Source organism: Mchenga conophoros, linkage group LG23 (assembly GCF_057382185.1).
Source record: "Mchenga conophoros isolate Kocher_MC1m ecotype Shallow Benthic linkage group LG23, M_conophoros_male_GT1.1, whole genome shotgun sequence".
In the NCBI taxonomy this organism is placed as follows: Eukaryota; Metazoa; Chordata; class Actinopteri; order Cichliformes; family Cichlidae; genus Mchenga; species Mchenga conophoros.
The window spans coordinates 14362086-14379077 of record NC_140547.1 but is presented as its reverse complement, the minus strand read 5'-3'; the positions used below and the strand labels follow the sequence as shown (position 1 = coordinate 14379077).

At 40.8% G+C, this 16992-nt stretch overlaps 1 long non-coding RNA gene across 1 annotated transcript in view; it reads right to left on the bottom strand.

Moving 5' to 3' along the window:
- Positions 1-2695: 2695 nt before the first annotated feature.
- The window catches only part of LOC146546869 (uncharacterized), a 118895-nt gene continuing 104598 nt past the window's right edge, over positions 2696-16992 (bottom strand). Inside the window, exon 3 of the long non-coding RNA XR_014890635.1 lies at positions 2696-2828. This is a non-coding gene — a long non-coding RNA (uncharacterized LOC146546869). The remainder of the gene's footprint in view (positions 2829-16992) is intronic.

The following is a 16992-nucleotide window of genomic DNA, read 5'->3' as shown; positions in this document are numbered from 1 at the left end:
CGGGGGCAAGAGGGGGGCAGGCCGGGGTGGCAGCGCAGGCCCAGTTTATTTCAATAACAACAGCCAGACACAAGGCCTATCTAGTTGGACTTTGAATGAAACACTTGGGCTCCGATGGAGCGATAAGACACAGATGCTAAAAAAGGAGGACTGCTGGAACGGCCCCTTGACCCTCGCCTTGCTTGTTTTCATGGAGCAAATGAACGTGGTAAATACTGGTAAAAATGGCATATAGTTTAATGAACTGGTTCATGGTTCATGAACTGGTTCATCCTTTAAGCTCAATCTATTAACATAGGAAAATAGTATTAATATCAAGTTAAAAATATTTTTAAGCTACATCCTCTCCACCAATATAGCTTTGTGTAAACCTGAATTGTTAATTACAGAGCAATCATTTTCACATGAATGGCTGTGTTTACTGTGGGGCAACTGATCTATCCCTGGGGAGGACGATGTCAAGTGCTTTACACATAAACAGATGTGTACCCCTCACTCCCACAACCCGTTTCTTTTTTCCCCCTTTTTTTTTTTACACTCAGGTAATCCTTGAGGTTAAATCTGAGCTAAACTCAACAGTGAAAAAGAACCAGCGTTTTATTATTTGTACAGATAGAGCTCGCACACTTAGATTTAGAAGGCGATGTCCTAAATCTCAGCTTGATTTCCTATGTTAACTGTGGCTTAGCTGTGGCTGGGCTGGATGCAGGAGAGCCTGTTGAGAGTTAGTGGAGTAGTTGTAAATATGTGGTAACACTTTCAGTGGTAATCCTCCTGCACAAAGAATTGCCAGAGATTATGGACCGGTTGTCTGACAGAGAGAATCCTCCGGCACAATCAAATTCCTATGGCTGCTGAGATTTGGAGAGGGCACAATGCTGTACTGCTCGGCTCGCCGGTAATGTGAGGGCAAGCTTCTCCCTCGATGGAGAGCTAAGAAGCAAATATAGCATAAAGTGCATAGTAAGTAAACAGGGGGTGGCTAAAAATATAGCATTATAGCTGGGAATGGTGGCAGGAAAACGGTGTTTGAATTTTTTATTTTCCCCAAGTAAGATGGCAGTTGCGGTCCACTTCACCGGGACAATCTGACCTGGGCCTGTCTTCCCCTGTTGATACCGCCGACCATCTGTGCTGACCCGAGCCGAGAAAGACGTGAGAACCGGCAGCCTCCTCCACCTCCTCCTCCTCCGAGTGCTACACAATCGCCCTCGCTGACACATTTTGAGTGGGGTTTAAGGAAGTGAAGTGAAGAGAGAGTGTGAGGGAGCGAGAAACCCCACCACAGCCCCGAGGATGAATAGAAGATAGAAGCCGTTTCATTTCAAAATCGGCCTCTGCACTTGGCTGAACCTACAATAAAAGTTGATAATTGAGAAGTGAAAGAGTAGGATCAATATGACTGTGAAAAAAAAATGGAGGCTTGGGCTTATGTTTAATGCAGTTTAACTGATATTTAATATTTTCTGCTTTCTCTCTCTTCTTCTCCTTTTGTCCACATTAAAATACTTCAAAAAGAATTCTAATAAAGTGGAAATTAAAAGGAGCGTAGATTGGGGTTGGAAAGAGAGGCCTCTAATCCCGCTATCTCTTAATAATTCAAAGTCTCTTTTATTTTCTGAATAAAAAGCGGAATTAATCTGGCACTGTGAAGCTGTCCTCTCTTCTCACTGTTTAAATAAATCCCCGTTCGTACATTAGACGCGAGGAGGCCGGCTCTGGCTCCTCGCCAAGCTCTGTGTCAATTCCCTCCTGCCTCCTTCCTTTCTCTCCCAGCCCCTCTTTATTCCCTTTCTTTTGCTTTCTGCCAGGGAGGGACCTGTGAGAGAAGCCATGCCACCAGAGAGCTGCTATCTCCAGAACCTGCTCAGCACACAGGCCTATCACAGGCAGCTAAGACCACTTAGCTCAGGCCGCCAAAAGGCACCCTTATGAAACTTTACCCAGATATTAGGGCACTGTGAAGCCAAAAGATATATTACAAAGGCATTGTGTAAGGCAGTGACCATTTATAGTATTTATATAAGGCTGCCCCAGCTGTCAGAAGAAGCAGAGTTACTATTTTGGAGAAAAAGCGAGGTGAACATTTTATCATTTCAGCCCAAGGAAAACTGAGAATTTTGATTGTGCCTGTAATAAATACAGAAGAGAACAGAGTCATTTCTAATAATGAATTATATCATTATTTGCTTTGTTTCACTCAAGATTTAGTCAGTGTTTCTGTACAAGAGACAATTTCAACAATTCAACAATAAGTCCACTCCACAAATGGATGGCTAAGTCACTCAGCTTTTCATGAGACAAAAGACGAGCCTTTGAAAACTGACACCATGAAATAAAAGGAGCTTAGGCTCCGAGAGCAAAAGCGAGTGAACGCAGCAGACGGAGGAGTGGGGATATAGAAACAGGCCCGAGCATGAGCACAAGGGCCTGCAGGCTCCTTGATTAGCGCTGCCCTCTCTATCAGTTTGCAGGCTGTCTTCAGAAACCTCTTGGCAGCAGGCCCCCCCCTCCTCCCCGTGTCCGTGAACTCCTCTTCTGGCGGTGCTGCAGGGTAGGAAGCTGATACAGTCGACACGCCGGCACTCTCTGCATCCCAATGATGCATCTGTAGAGATGAGCGCTGAGGCTGTCCTTGCTCTGATAGACGCCTTTTGTGGTACTCTAGAATCTAAGATCCTCGGCTCGATCCTGGATCAGCCTCTCCCCTCTGTGGTCAGAGATTTATGGCATCGCTTTCCCACTCTGTCTTCCTCGCTCTCTGCATACGCTCCGGCTCAAACTGCCCACACTTCCAATTGTGACGATACTTTCCTCCGAGACTCCGGCTGAAAGACAGACAATGGCTTTAGACTCTTTGCTTTTTCTTCGGCAGACATTCATCCGGCAAGATGCGCCGTTTGAAAAGCACACCCGTGTCAACCAATTGGCTGTTTATGATTTAACAATATGCTGGAAAATATCAGTATCTTCTCAAGGTGAAGCCTTGGACTTGTGCACCCTATAACCAATACACACATCTAATTTATGTGTTGAAAACACGTTGATTTTGTGAGGCTGTTGGAAATGAGATTGACATGCCCGGTTCTAGGGCCAAGCCTTTCTAAAACCCAACACGATTTTTTTTTTAACTGCTATATTGCTCCTTGCAGAAATCTCTACTTTATATGTTATCAAATGATAAAAAAAAATATCAAGAGAAGGAAATAGAGGAGGCCCAGAGGGAAAGTGTAAAGGTGTGTCTTAAGTTCCCTGAAGGCAACAAAAAGTCATTTTCACTGAGGTGCGTGCTATTTTTATTTATATACCTCCTTTGCTCTGTTTCTTCATACATACTGTTTGTGGGGCTATCATTATACCAGACAGAAAGGTGGGGGTAAAAACCATTTGCATTAGCATCACTGTCTGACTCCAGGCACTAAGCAATGATACTTTATTCCATACCATTCAGAGAGGCCATTATCACTCTCCCCCCTCTGTCCCCTCTTCCAACAGGGAACTCACACACACACACGTACTCGCAATTACACAACGCGCCGCGCACACCATTCCCATCCAACGCTATCACGGATAGCATCTCCCACAACACTGGCACAGAGGTACAGGACGGGTGAGGGAAGTGGAGGGGAGGGACATTTCCGGAGGGGGGTCCTGGCATGTAATTGTCCTGGTGAGCACTCAATAGCACCTTAAACCAAGCAGGCAATCTACAAAGCTGTGCAGTGAAGGAGGGAAAGGCCCCGTGGCTATGGGGACCCTAATAGGAACTTCTTTCTCACAGAGATAAATGGAGAAAGTTCCTTTTATTTATCGGTAACTGCTGTTTGGGACTGGGGCTATCAAAGCGCAGCAGTGCTATTTATCCCTCCAAAAAGGATTCGTCCGACACAGGGCTGAGGGCGAAAAAGGGAAAGAGAAGGCTAAGGAGGGGGGCGACCACTGGAAATTGGCAGAAACAGAAGGTCGAACTGTTTATCTTTTTATTCCCATGTCTCTCGCTCTCCTTCATTCTTCTCCAACTGTCCTCTCTCGGTTTACCTGTTGTGGTAAGATACACAGCTGCAATAAAAAACTCTTTTGGTAGCTGTTACTGTATGGAAAGCAGACAGGTTTACGGCCACAGAAATTCAGTCAGAGATCAAACCGGCAGGGTTATTCCAATATATTACAGCCAAGGTGAGCAAATAATTAGTTTTCACTCTTCAGATGATGGAAGTTGCAGTGACAGTCAAATTCAAGAGCAAATGAACAAAAAGCTCCACGCCATCCATATCAGGCCAACTCCACTGCTTTGATAGTGAGTATAACATCCTAATGCATATGTTAGGTTATCAAATAAGTGGGCCCTCAAGCGTCAGTCACCTAATTCACTGAAACAACAGTGAGTGAAATATCACACCCCGAGTGCTTGTCCCTTCTGTGTCCTGAGCATTGCATGGAGAATAGCTCCACTGAGAGGCATTCGCTCTGCCGTGGATGAGTGAGCATTGTTCAACAAACGCCTGTCAGCACTCGTGACCCTGCATACATATTCTGTACTGTGCACACAATGCAAAGGGAAGTAAGAGTGTGCTTAGTATAAAGCCTGTTACTGAAAATGCCAGCTAAACACAATAACAGCAAAGCAATGACGCATTCAGGAACAACTGAAGTATCCAATAGTTCGACTGTTTCTTATCTTAACTTCCACAATATCTCAAATATCTCTCAAAACGATGTCCTAAAAAATTTGTTTATTGAACAGTTTCGTAAGTGTATTAACTGCAAGTAAACAATGCACGATTTAACCAAAAATCATTGAATCATCTCAGCACACCCACCCGTGCAACCTGACCGGGCAGCCAGAGAAATTCGCCCCCTTAGTGATGCTGGCGCTTCTCCCTCTATAGCCTGTGGCGATAAATCTATGCAAGCTTTGACTGATCAGCAGTTTCGAATAAACTTAGTAGAGTTTTTATCAAGAGTTTAATCGTTTATGAATGTGCAATGAGTGACTATTTCTATATTGAGATCATAAGGACAAAAGGAGACTTTTTTTTGAACATGTTAATCTAGAAGCTTTGCAATGTCAGGAAACAAAACAGGAAAACTTGAACATTTACGACTTTAGCCTGGTTTTTTAAATGCTGTCACGATAGTTTTAAATGATCTACACAGGCAACACAACTGTGCTTGTAGTGATGATATTGAATGTCCGCATCAACTTCAGCAGTCACATTTGTTAAATGCTAACAGCTGGTAAACAGTGCAACAGTGCTAACAAATGTCTGTGAAGGTTCTCAGTCATCCAGGTCATTGTAGTGGCTTCTTTCACTCCTCTTTGAAAGAGGAGTGAAAGAAGCCATTTATGTCCACTGTGAGTGACCATCTTTGAACAGAGGCGGTGGTTTACGACATAAACTGTCTGCCATCTATAATCCAGTTTTGAGATCCCTTCCCAGACGCCTTAACACCCACTGACGTCAGGAAATCACACGATAGGGTGGGGCTAGGTTTCACAATGAGCTCACCCGAAACCCTGACTGATTGTGACCCACACCCGTTTTCACACCTTGGCTCATGTGATAAAGTAGAGGATGATCAGGGGGTCCTTTTGTCCCTCTTTGGGGGGATACTCCCACGGGGTTTAAATCTGGGACTCTCCACCATTTGACCCTAGAACTGAAGAAGCTTCTCGGATGAGAGGTGAAACGTCTTCAAGCAACTTAAAGAAGTCCAGACACTTTTCTTTCCAAGCTCCTTAGAGTGCTAACAAATGTTAATAAGCAGCTAAAAAAATGCTAACTGTAGTTCTGTAGCACGTTACACAGTCTAGCTTCTTTGTATCGGAATAGTCGCCCCCTGCTGGTCTTTAGAAACAATGCTATTTTATAACCTTGAGGCTACGTCCATCTTTTGTACACTGTGTTCCACACACACTCTTTTCTAAAATTATCTTGACAGTTTGAATATGTCATGTACAACCACTCTGTTCCCTGTATTAAAGGCAGGTTATATTCATAGCACCCACCTGATTATATCAAAACATCTGAAAAAAAACTAAAACAAAACAAAATACTATTAAATAATACAACTTCTATTTTGACTTAAAGGCCATTTTATAAATTCTGTAAAAGAACCCACAACTTACCGCTTAGTTCGGTCTCTCGCTCTGTTAAGCTAGCATTGCCTAGTGTATCTTCTGAAGTATGAAAAACGTAGCAATTTATCGCAGTATTGTGTATGTACATTTCTGTTGTGGTTAGAAACCCTTACAAAGACACAAATTCTAGACAATCTAACATTTTTATAACAAAAAAGCATCTAAAGCAGACATTATTTGGAAGTCACCTTATGACAGCGATCGATCACCAAACTGATCTGAAATTAAAGTCATCGCTTGTCATTAACATCAGTCTCTTCTCCAGCAAGTGTCCTGGCAAAAGAAGCTCAATTGATGGCTCTCTTTGAAGCCAAGTGTGGTTTAGGAGGTGAAGGAGGACTGGGCAAACCACACACTGGTGATGAATGACTTCACTGATCCATTACTGTCTATTTTAGTCCAGTAATCCAAGTGGGAATGCCCACATCAAAGGCTGGCTCATTCCTAAGAGGAATTCCCCTCATACTTGGACATGCAAATGAGCAGGGTCTCCTCCAGGCCCCCACACCTGATTGAGGCGTGCAACGCTATTGCCAACGACGTGCCATGGGAATTACATACCAAGGGATGGCATCCAATTGGACCAAACTCTCCCTAAGCAATTTGCTTTGGCATTATTCACTGGCATAGTCAGGCATGGCAGCACTTCCTTTATTTCACGGCCATGCCGCAAGATTTCTGGCTGGACCTTGCTTGGAAGCCATATTATGGCTGAGAAAGGAGGAAAAGAGGGATTTGGTTTTTACAAAAGAATAGCACATGGATCTGTGTCAGTGTCTCTGCTCGTTCAGGTTTTGGGGGACGATTCACTTGTTGCCTGAGCTTATGATGAGATGTTCATGATTCTCCTGCTGCTACTGATCCTATTTGAACAAAAACAATTGTCGCTGCTCCGAGTTAAAGCTGCCAAACAAGTTTTTACTTCCATGAAACAAAAGGAACATAAATGTGGAAATCTACAGCTGCTGATACAATGCTAATTCATTTATCTGATTCCACGGTTGAAAACAACAAAATCTGGGCGTGACACAAATACGGTGCATGGGAGAAAGAAATGTAAATATGGAAGTAACCAGACTTGGCCACCTCCAAGTTTTAGTGATTATATTGTCCCACAAAGAGAAGGTGGGATTTTACTGCTGCACTGCAGACAGGACTGAGTGCAACAACATGAAGGTCACTTGGCTCCCTGGACAACCCCTGCCAGTAAAATGGCAAGGGAACAAGGGAAGAATAATAGATATTTCAATGAGTAATTCTTAGCTGAAAAGTGAATTTATGTACATGCAGATGAGGAGAAGAAAAACGGGTCAGTGACTGCAATGGACCCTGGCTGGGGGAGCAGGAGCACAGGTTTAATTCCTGCTCAGCCATGCATTCGCCAGCCAGAACAGCAGACGGCCACTCTCGCTGTGTCTATAGTCGGGGACTGAGGGTCTCTGTACATCGGGGTCACAGGGTGGAAGTCCTCTTCCCTTGTAGATAATGAGATAGCAAATGCCCGGCCCTTTTTCTTGGAGGGTTCTGATACGAGGCTCCGATGCCTCTGCGAGTTCACGCTTTAGCGGGTCTTGCTCGTGCGCCCCAACCATAATTAATTTGTTTTAATTGCCTTGCTGCTCTGGTCGCTGTCCCAACATTATTTCTCCACTCTCTGCAGAGTTAACGCTTAAAAAAATCTCTCTGATCAGTCAGCAATGGGACCGCAGGAACAGTGAGCCTTTTGTGTCCCGAACAAAGTAGATAAAACAACCACAACGTGGGCTTTTGTGCTGTCATCACAGGAATAATGTTTATTACTTTTAGAAAAGAAAGGACAGTGTCATCCAATTAATATTAATGTATTGCAGCATTTAATGTGTTGAATGGTTTCAGCGGTAGTTACCAGGAAATGCCATAGAAATATATTTAACTTGTTCGAAATGACAATATTTAGTATTCATGTAAGTTAATGTTATTCTCAGGCTTTGATCTTTCTCTACCTCTCACTACGTCTCAGGGCACTGAGATTGGATTATCAACACTAATAAATAACCAATTTCTTCTTATTTGGGGCATCACATGTTAAATTTTTATAAATGAACTTCAAATAAGGTTTGAACCCTTTGCTGGGAATCAGCTGTAAAGAGCAATTGAATTTTAGGGAGCTCATTACGCATCTCATTACATTCAATCGGGGTCATTTTAAAAGACAGGCAAGTCACATGTGAGCATACCCCTATGTTTCTTTAATGTTATAATAATTTGGGATGTGCCTGTATTTTATTCTGCAATTCATCTATGCATATGTCATGTGTATTATTGAGCAACGACTGCTGATTGAGCTATTCAAATAAGAGTTAAATAAAAAATTCACTAGCAATTACAGAATTAAATAGATATTTACACTACAAAATGGAATATTATCTGTCTCTCTCTCTTTTTATATATAATATAATAAGAAAAAATCATGTTTTTTATACTGTGTTTACATCCGATGTTCTATTTTAAAGAAATATATTTAAACAAGCAAGAATAAAGTACTTGGTGTCATCTGGTTTCTTTAAAAAATTCAAAATCTCGAGTAATGGAGATAAAACATCACATAATTAAACTTCATATTAACAGGTTAAAGTACAGTATATCTAAGCAATTTAAATAACGAGTAAAAGAGGAGATAATTTAATTTAAAATGAATTGTAATGTCTAAAGTTTGCCCGCTGGTTGGCACAAAAGTGAAATTTCTATGTGTTTAGTGGTGCAAGCATTACAAACTCAAATGATCAAAGTGACACATGGACGAGTGGCTACATTTCATTGCAGGTGAGTGAGAAATGATGGTGTAATGTCAATGAACACGACTTTTAAAGAAATGCTTGGGATTTAGATTTTTTCTATTATGATCTAACCTTAACACCTTGTTCTTTGGCAAAATGCCCTTCTTCCTTTTTCCACTAGGCTTCCCCACCCAGAAAGCCCTGCTTGGCAGATTTGTGCCTTTCTTGTGCTCCTTTCATAGAGCAGAGAATGCAGCTGAAAGGCAGGGCAGGCTTCCTCGCTGCCCCGGGACCAGTCCAAATTGTAATCCTATTCCTCTGTTTATCAAAAAGAGGGAGAGAGCAGAGAGAGGGAGGCATTGAGCTGACAGCTTGATTGTGATGCTCCTGTCTGATAACTCAGCTAACCTTATCCATCTATTTCACCTCAACCTTGCAGCCATGTCCCCAACCCCCTTCCACCTGCTTCATCCTCTATCCTGTGAGAGCTGCACACATACACAAACAGACACACACAGGCTTACCTTTTTGCGCACACTCCCTTTCCCTCCGTCTCTCTTTTTCTCTCTCTCGTTCCCGTAATACACACACACAAATAATCACTGCACACCTCTGACCCCTTTATCGAGTGTCGGTGTTAATCCTCATCTCTCTGCTCAATGCAGAGCACAATCACAGAGACCCGCAGGACCTGCAGTTAGCGCTGTGGTTAAGTAGCCCACGGTGAAGAAGTCTGTGATAAAGGTGGCACAAAGGGTCAGTAGCTGCTAGGAGCATGGGCCTGAGACCAGACTGGCCACGGCCTTGAGATGGGACAAAGAGGCGGGGTGCAGAGGACTCCCAGAGAAGAGGAGGGATTGAAGAGGAAGTGCAGGACAAAAGGAGAATGTGCATGGCAAGGGTTCAGCTAATACACTGGGATAAGATATACCTCATGTTCATAAAAAGCTGTCTTCAGTATCTGAAGTTGTTTATGAAAGTGTTGAATGTTTTAAAGGACGGGTTCTTAGAGACTGACACCGTAGGAAAAAATAGCTTTTAAGAAATACGTTCTTACATTTTTTAAAGCCAATCATCAAATGCTCACAGAATTATCTATTAATTCCTGTTTGAAACAGATGTGGATAAAACCGATCGGATTTGTTTAGATGAAACCTATTCTGCTCATTTCCAGCTCCATATTTTAATGCCTGGACTCCATTAGAGTAGCTCTGCATGATTCAAAGTTGAAAATAATTCTTTTTCATCTTGTATTAAGAAATAGTGCCAACTTTTATTCTGATTGGCTGTCCTTTAAAACTCTGTGACATCATACAGAATTAAGAGGAGAAAAAAAACAGCATGAAATTGAGCACTTAAGATTTTGGATTGGGGTTATTTGTGCATAGACTGACCTTAGTATAAGAAACTTTGGTCATGTTCAACATAAAGACATTAAAGAAAATAACAAAAGCTGAATAGATCCACTACAAAGCCGAAGATAAAAAAAAAAAAAATGATTAAAGGAGGTGTGTTTTTCCTATACATGACTTTACATGACTGAGAAATATACTACCACACCAGAGTATTACTCTTCATACCAAAGAAAGAAAATCTATATGTATATTAATCACACATGTATGGCACACCTTGTCATTGTATCTGACCTTACTTAGACTTCACAGGTTTTATTTCCTTTGCTCCTGCTAGCATTCATTTATGCCTACAAGATGGTTAAATGGGCTAAACTACAATTAAAAGTTCCTGTTACACTTGCCTCCGTCACCTGTTCCTGCAGCTCCCCCTCTGCATTAGTGGAGTTGAAGTAGCATGTACATTAGTCAGCCTGGCAGCCATCACATGTCAGCCAACTTAACAAATGTTTTGTAATTAATATCATCTAATTACTGTATAATGAAAAATTACACACTTCCTACTAAATTAAAGATTTTTTTTTACATTGATGGACTGTAGAGTGTTGATAAGTAACATATTTAAATTGAAGCCATTTGCTGGTTTTATGTTAACATCCAGCCACTGTGGTTCAGTAAATCAATCAAGCACAGCACAGGTAGCTTTAATGGTATTTTCCAATGTTCACAAAACATTCATCTTCCCCTCTCATTCCACTGTGGCCTGCGCTGGGGATTGTCCTTGGGACACCCATATGACACGCAGCGACACGCAGCCAGTGCAGAAACACTGGCAGACGCGTGCTCGCACAAACACACAAGCCTGAGCTCACACACTCTAGACAGCTTCACTGTCAGAGATAAATGATGCCTGACACTGTGGCCTGGAGAAATGGGCCGAATGAGCAGCAGTGAGATGAAGATACTTCTCACAAAGGTTCCCTGAGCCAAACAAGTAGTGTCCCCGGGAAACCCGGACGCTGACTTCTGTTGCTCGAGGGCCACGTGTCACTCAAAACATCCTCCAAACAGCCACTCTGAAAGCTGACCAACTTTATCACCCAGGCACAAACTTGTAGATTGACAACTTAATGGCAGGATATGTTCCGCCTAAACTGATGCCTTCATTCAAATACAAATCAGGAACTGTGCATTTTATTCCACGTTAATAGACTTATTACTGCACGTCTCTGATATTCATGAATAATTTTTTATGCTCAATTGTCAGGGCCGATGCATGCTTTTGATTCTTCTGTTGACAAAGACTAATGTGAGTTCAAGATGATACAGAGGACTTTTAATGTGATGTCTGTCTTTTGTGCAGAGAAACAATAACAGCTGTAGCTCAGGGGCTTCTCGGTGTTGTGGGAGCCCCAGACACACACAGGAAGGGAAGGATACACAATGTTCAGAGACTTCCTATCCCCTTTAGGACGATCGGATCAGTCAGTCAGACGGCCCCTCCACGGGCCCCGAGGTCAAGGGCCATGCCAGTCAGACAAGACAACAGAATGTCTCCGTCTCTAAGTGCTCATTGATTGTGTAAAAATGTACGCTAGAAAACTGTTCAAAACCATGTCGCAAAAGCCTTATCACATAATGAAGAAAGAAAGAAGGAAAGAAAGAAAGAACTAAAGCGAGAAAGAAAGAAAGAAAAGACTAAAATATCTATAAAACTGCTCCAAGTGTCTATACTAAAAATATCCACAGAGGGAGGGGGGAATTTAAAAAAAAGTGAAAGTGTGAAAGAAAAAGGAAACAGGCCTTTTACAACTTTGAAGAGAAAGAGGCTGTGGAGTGAACAGCAGAAAATATTTACTCAGGGAATTAGTTCAGGATCATTGTGTGCGTGCAGAGCTTTAGTTCCCTGGCTCCATTTCAAGGCCCAAGTGGCTCAACTGGAGCTCCCTCCAGGGCAGGCCTAATTATCACAGGGCTAGGGCCATTAAAATGCTTAACTAACCTCGTTTCTCCAAAACGCACAGATTAACGCCAGCCTCCAGCAAAGTGTCGGGAATAACCCCGCTGCCTAATACCCTCTTTGATTTTTTTTTTCTCTAGTGTGGAGAGGCGAGGCGGAGGACTGGTGTGGTAATAGTTCTGGATGGATAAGAATGCTGAAAGTTAAGGTCCCATCATGCCATCACTACTCCATAAACGCTGCAGAGGTTATACTGTATGCCCTGCATTATGAAGCACAGGTATTACTAAGAAGTGTACCTGAGGCTGTCTGTCATTATTCTGTTTAAACAACAACTCGTACTGCTTATATCTTATAGTCAGTGTCATGCAAAGAAAGTGCTTTTCTGCTCAGTATTAAAAATAAAAAATACAGATACTTAGAGTACAAATTAAGGGATGATGTGCATATTTTTAACAACATTATTACACTCTTATCATGCTGTTCGTATTTATTCATTCTGCTGGTTCGTTGTACTGATTGTGCTCTTATCCAAACTCATTCTAGGGAAAGAAATGTTAATAATTATTAAAAGAAAATTGTGCTCTACAAGCCCTGAAGGGCTAGTGGACAAGTTAAATGCTAAAACGCTACAAAAACAACTCAATTATTTTCCTTTTTCTGAACAATGACGTTATCTGAATCCAACAATGTTTTTTATATGTATATATGTGTTAAGAGACGCACTTATGATGCTGCTACTGAATCGTGCTGACAATCCCACTGGGCCAAAAAAACCCATATGGAAAAGAAATAGTAAAAACTTATATGTGATTACTCATGAAAGTGGCCACTTTCATGAGTAAATCATATAAGGCTTACATGATTTACTCATGAAAGTGGCCACTTTCTCATTACTTTCATACATTGTTTTAGTAAGTATCCAAAACATACAAGTTTCATTACATAATTTTTCAAGGGATCTTATATCTGTTTTCACTCTTGTATGCTTTTCATACAAGTTTCACACAAGACAGATACAAACTTTATAAGATTTATATATATCTTTTCCATATGGGAAGGCATGTTTGGATCGTGGATCAATTCATTTTATCCATGCAGCTAATAATTCACTCTGATTTTCTTTTGAAAAGGTATGAAAAGCTCTCCGAGATAACTGCTGGCTGCAGACAGATCAACACAAGTCATACAACCACAGACTGTTGTTTAATAACTGTCTGCAGACCATTTGTAATCATATAAAGGAGTGTTTTGTGGGTCAGTGCAATGAATTTCTGGAAGTTCACCAGAGTTGAACTGAACACAAAGAAACCTGTGTGAATACACATAACCACTGACAGCAAATCCACTGACTTCATGTGACTTTGCAATAACCAGCCATGATACACTAAAGTGAAATACAGCTATTATTAACATTGTTCATTATACAATTGTTTGCATGCTATTAGACATCAAACTGATCAAATTTACACTTTTGACTTCTGAAGAAGTGTCCTAAAACCTATAAATGCTGCTAAAAATATACATATGCACATTTGTATCTGTGGGCAAATTACATGTTTAAGTTTTAACTGATTGGAGTATCTGTGTGCTGTCATTTCAAACCTCTCATCCCAATGTTAAAACCCGGATCTCTGACCAATATTCAAAACATGCATGAAGCTTGGAAAAAGCTGTCTGAAATGCTAATACAGATGATTAAAAAACAAACCTGCACAATGTGATAAACACAAGCACATTAATAGCTAGCTTACTTGTATTCCTCATAAATGACTTGTATAAAAGCAAGACCAGTGTTAGAGTCAAAACTAAGATGCTAAAGTGAATGTTGACAGTCATTGAGAGTCTTTGAGATCGTACAGTGCTGCGAGTCACTGAGAGGACTTGTGCATGGCTTTCTTTTTTTTTGTCTTTCAAAGGAAACCTGGTTAAAGGCATTCAAAGAACACTGAAATGACAATATGAACACAACAATAATAAAAGCAACACAAACAGACCAAGTATTGTGTCACACAGCACAACAGAGCACAGCAAGCAAGCAATTAAAAGATACATATTTGATGTCCCAAGTGAATACCCAAATAAAAAAAGAGACAAAAACACAGGACTAATTTTCAAATGCTTCAAAGCTGACTCGAATTTAAAATTAAAAAAAAAGAAATAATCAGCTCAGGCACTTCCAGGCCAGTACTGACGTTACATCTTTACAGAGGCGCCCGTCAACCGTAACGAGGTTCTGCAGGGGGACGTTTAGACTTAGATGGCTGCAGGCTCATGGCTAAGAGCAAGAAATTTAGAAATAAAACTCAGATCGAAGCAGTGATGCTGAAGCATAATAATACAAACTCATCCTGAATCCATCCATGTACTGCAAAACACGTTTATCTACAGTATCCACCATATACTTATGAGCTCTTAGAAAGTGTCTTAACAGCACACTTTACTTGAGCAGGCAGCCCAAGTATAATAGCAGTCAAGCATCTAAATCAAGTACATTTGTGACTCATTTTAGCATATTCTTGATTGTTTTATCCATCCGAGAACATCAACATCAATTAGTCAGTTTACTAGTGAACAATCCCCTTCATTTTATTCTGAAAGCTTAGTCAGTTGTAACTCACTAGCCTGGGTCCTTTCTGTGTCATGTTCCCCTCTACTTTCACCGCTGTAGAGTTCCATTCACTTCTCCAGAAAGACACCTGTACTTGGACAAACTTCAGCTCCACAATTGTGAACCAGAGCCCGCAGCAGGTGGAGAACTAGTTTAAGTGTAGCTTTACTGAACTCATCGACATTGCACAGCAGAAAAACATCACCAGCTGTCTTTGACAGTGCAGATGGAGTGCGTCCACACAGTTGAAAGACAACTGATCCTCTATTTATCTTTACAAAATACGGAGTATTAACTAATAATCCATTAAAAAATGTGGCTGCTTCTCTTTTCACAAAACATACAAACTAATTGATGATTTTATTCCTTACAACTTTGAACCCATCAATTACAAACTCTTATAGATTTAGCCATCTTCCTAATTTGTCACTTTCTCCAAAGAGTCTGCTAGTTTTGCATTTTTTTTTCTGAAAAATACAAAGTGTAATACAGAATGTAGAATTTTTCTAAGGGCTACTACACTGTCACTGGAAAAATGTGCAGTTCAAGTGTGCTTCATCTGAAGTACTTATTCTGAGTTACACTTAGCGGACTCAGGCAAACCTCGTTAGAATATATCAACTCTATCCAACATACATATCATCAAGTAAGCTAATTTCATTGTTAACGGTTTACAATATTGTATTGAGTTGAATGACCCAGGTTGTGATCTCATACGAAAACATTGGTAAGCAGTGCCACTGACCTCCAGCTCCCTGCATCATCATCAATGAAAGAAGAGTTCATACTCTGCACACAAAAAGTAGCACGTAGCTCCTATTTAAGTCTTTTCAGTTGGTTTTGATCAAAGCTCCCTGTTCATTCAAATAAACCAGCAATGACACACTACAGATAGAAGAGCTGCTTCCATGCTTTATAACCACACTTTCCATAACTGAAGAAAGCATGAGGACATTGGCACAGGAGTTGATAAGTAGTAGAGCACGACACGAACATGATACGCTCATCTTTAACCTGTGAATAAAGAACTTACCACATACTACACGTCTTAGAAACAAGACGTGCCCTTGTTTTTAAAATAAACCGGCAAAAAGCAGTTAATGCAACTTGCTGTATCTATGGCTTAACAAATCTGTTTTGAGCACAATATTCAAAAACAGAGCATGTATCGAACAGGAAACGAGGTCATTTGTATGCACTGTGCCGTATAATGAATATAATTAATCTTGGCAATAAGACCCCGCGCCTATACAGATGCCGATCATGTTTTAGCACTGCTCGAAATGAATTTGTTGTGCTACCCACTTTGTCTTTCAGGCATTGAGGAGACATGAATGAAGTGTCTGATAGCAGGATCACGGTCTTTGTTCACGATAACACGAGGATTCACTGGTTCATTTAAACAACTGTCTAAAAATCAGTGCAATAAAGCTTGATTGTTTTTCAAAAAGCCGTCTTCTTCTTCTTTTTTAAATAAGCGGGGTTTCTTAATCATAAGGGAATCAAATTAAATTAAAATCCAATCTGGATGACTGGAACGATGAGGTTTATCCTCACATCCCACTGTTTTGTCTTAACCCATTGCCCTCTTTTCTATAACCATATCATTTCACTTTTGTTTTGCTTGTATGTGCATATTTTCTAATTTATTGAAATCTATTTTTTTGTCGAAATTACCAAATATTCTTGCTGTTTAGTGCATTATAGGCAGTTTCTTTAAATTGTCCTTTCACAATAACACATTTACAGTCTCTTTCTCTATTTTCTTACTTTGCAGGTGTTTAATTGTTTTGTTTGTTACCGTTCCTTTCTAATCATATGTCACATTATACATTATTCTACCACGCTGTATAAACACACTTTTATAAGCAACAACAGCTGGCGTCTGCCTTCAGGGAACCATCATGCAATTGCAGCTGTGTGGTTGTGCACTGAGAAGACAGTTGGAGAAAACATTGCTCATGTAATTAGGAAGCAGACGGAAACTGGTAGCCAAGTCAACTGGCGCTCACAAATGCTTCCAACTCAAGCACTGTGAGAGAACCTTATGTCACCAACATTAGTATTTTTAGCTCATGTCGCTGATACTTAACTGCTATTTTTACACCTTAATTAGAACACAAAAAGTTTATTTACAATGGAAAAGACTTGCAAGATCCACAGGGCATGTA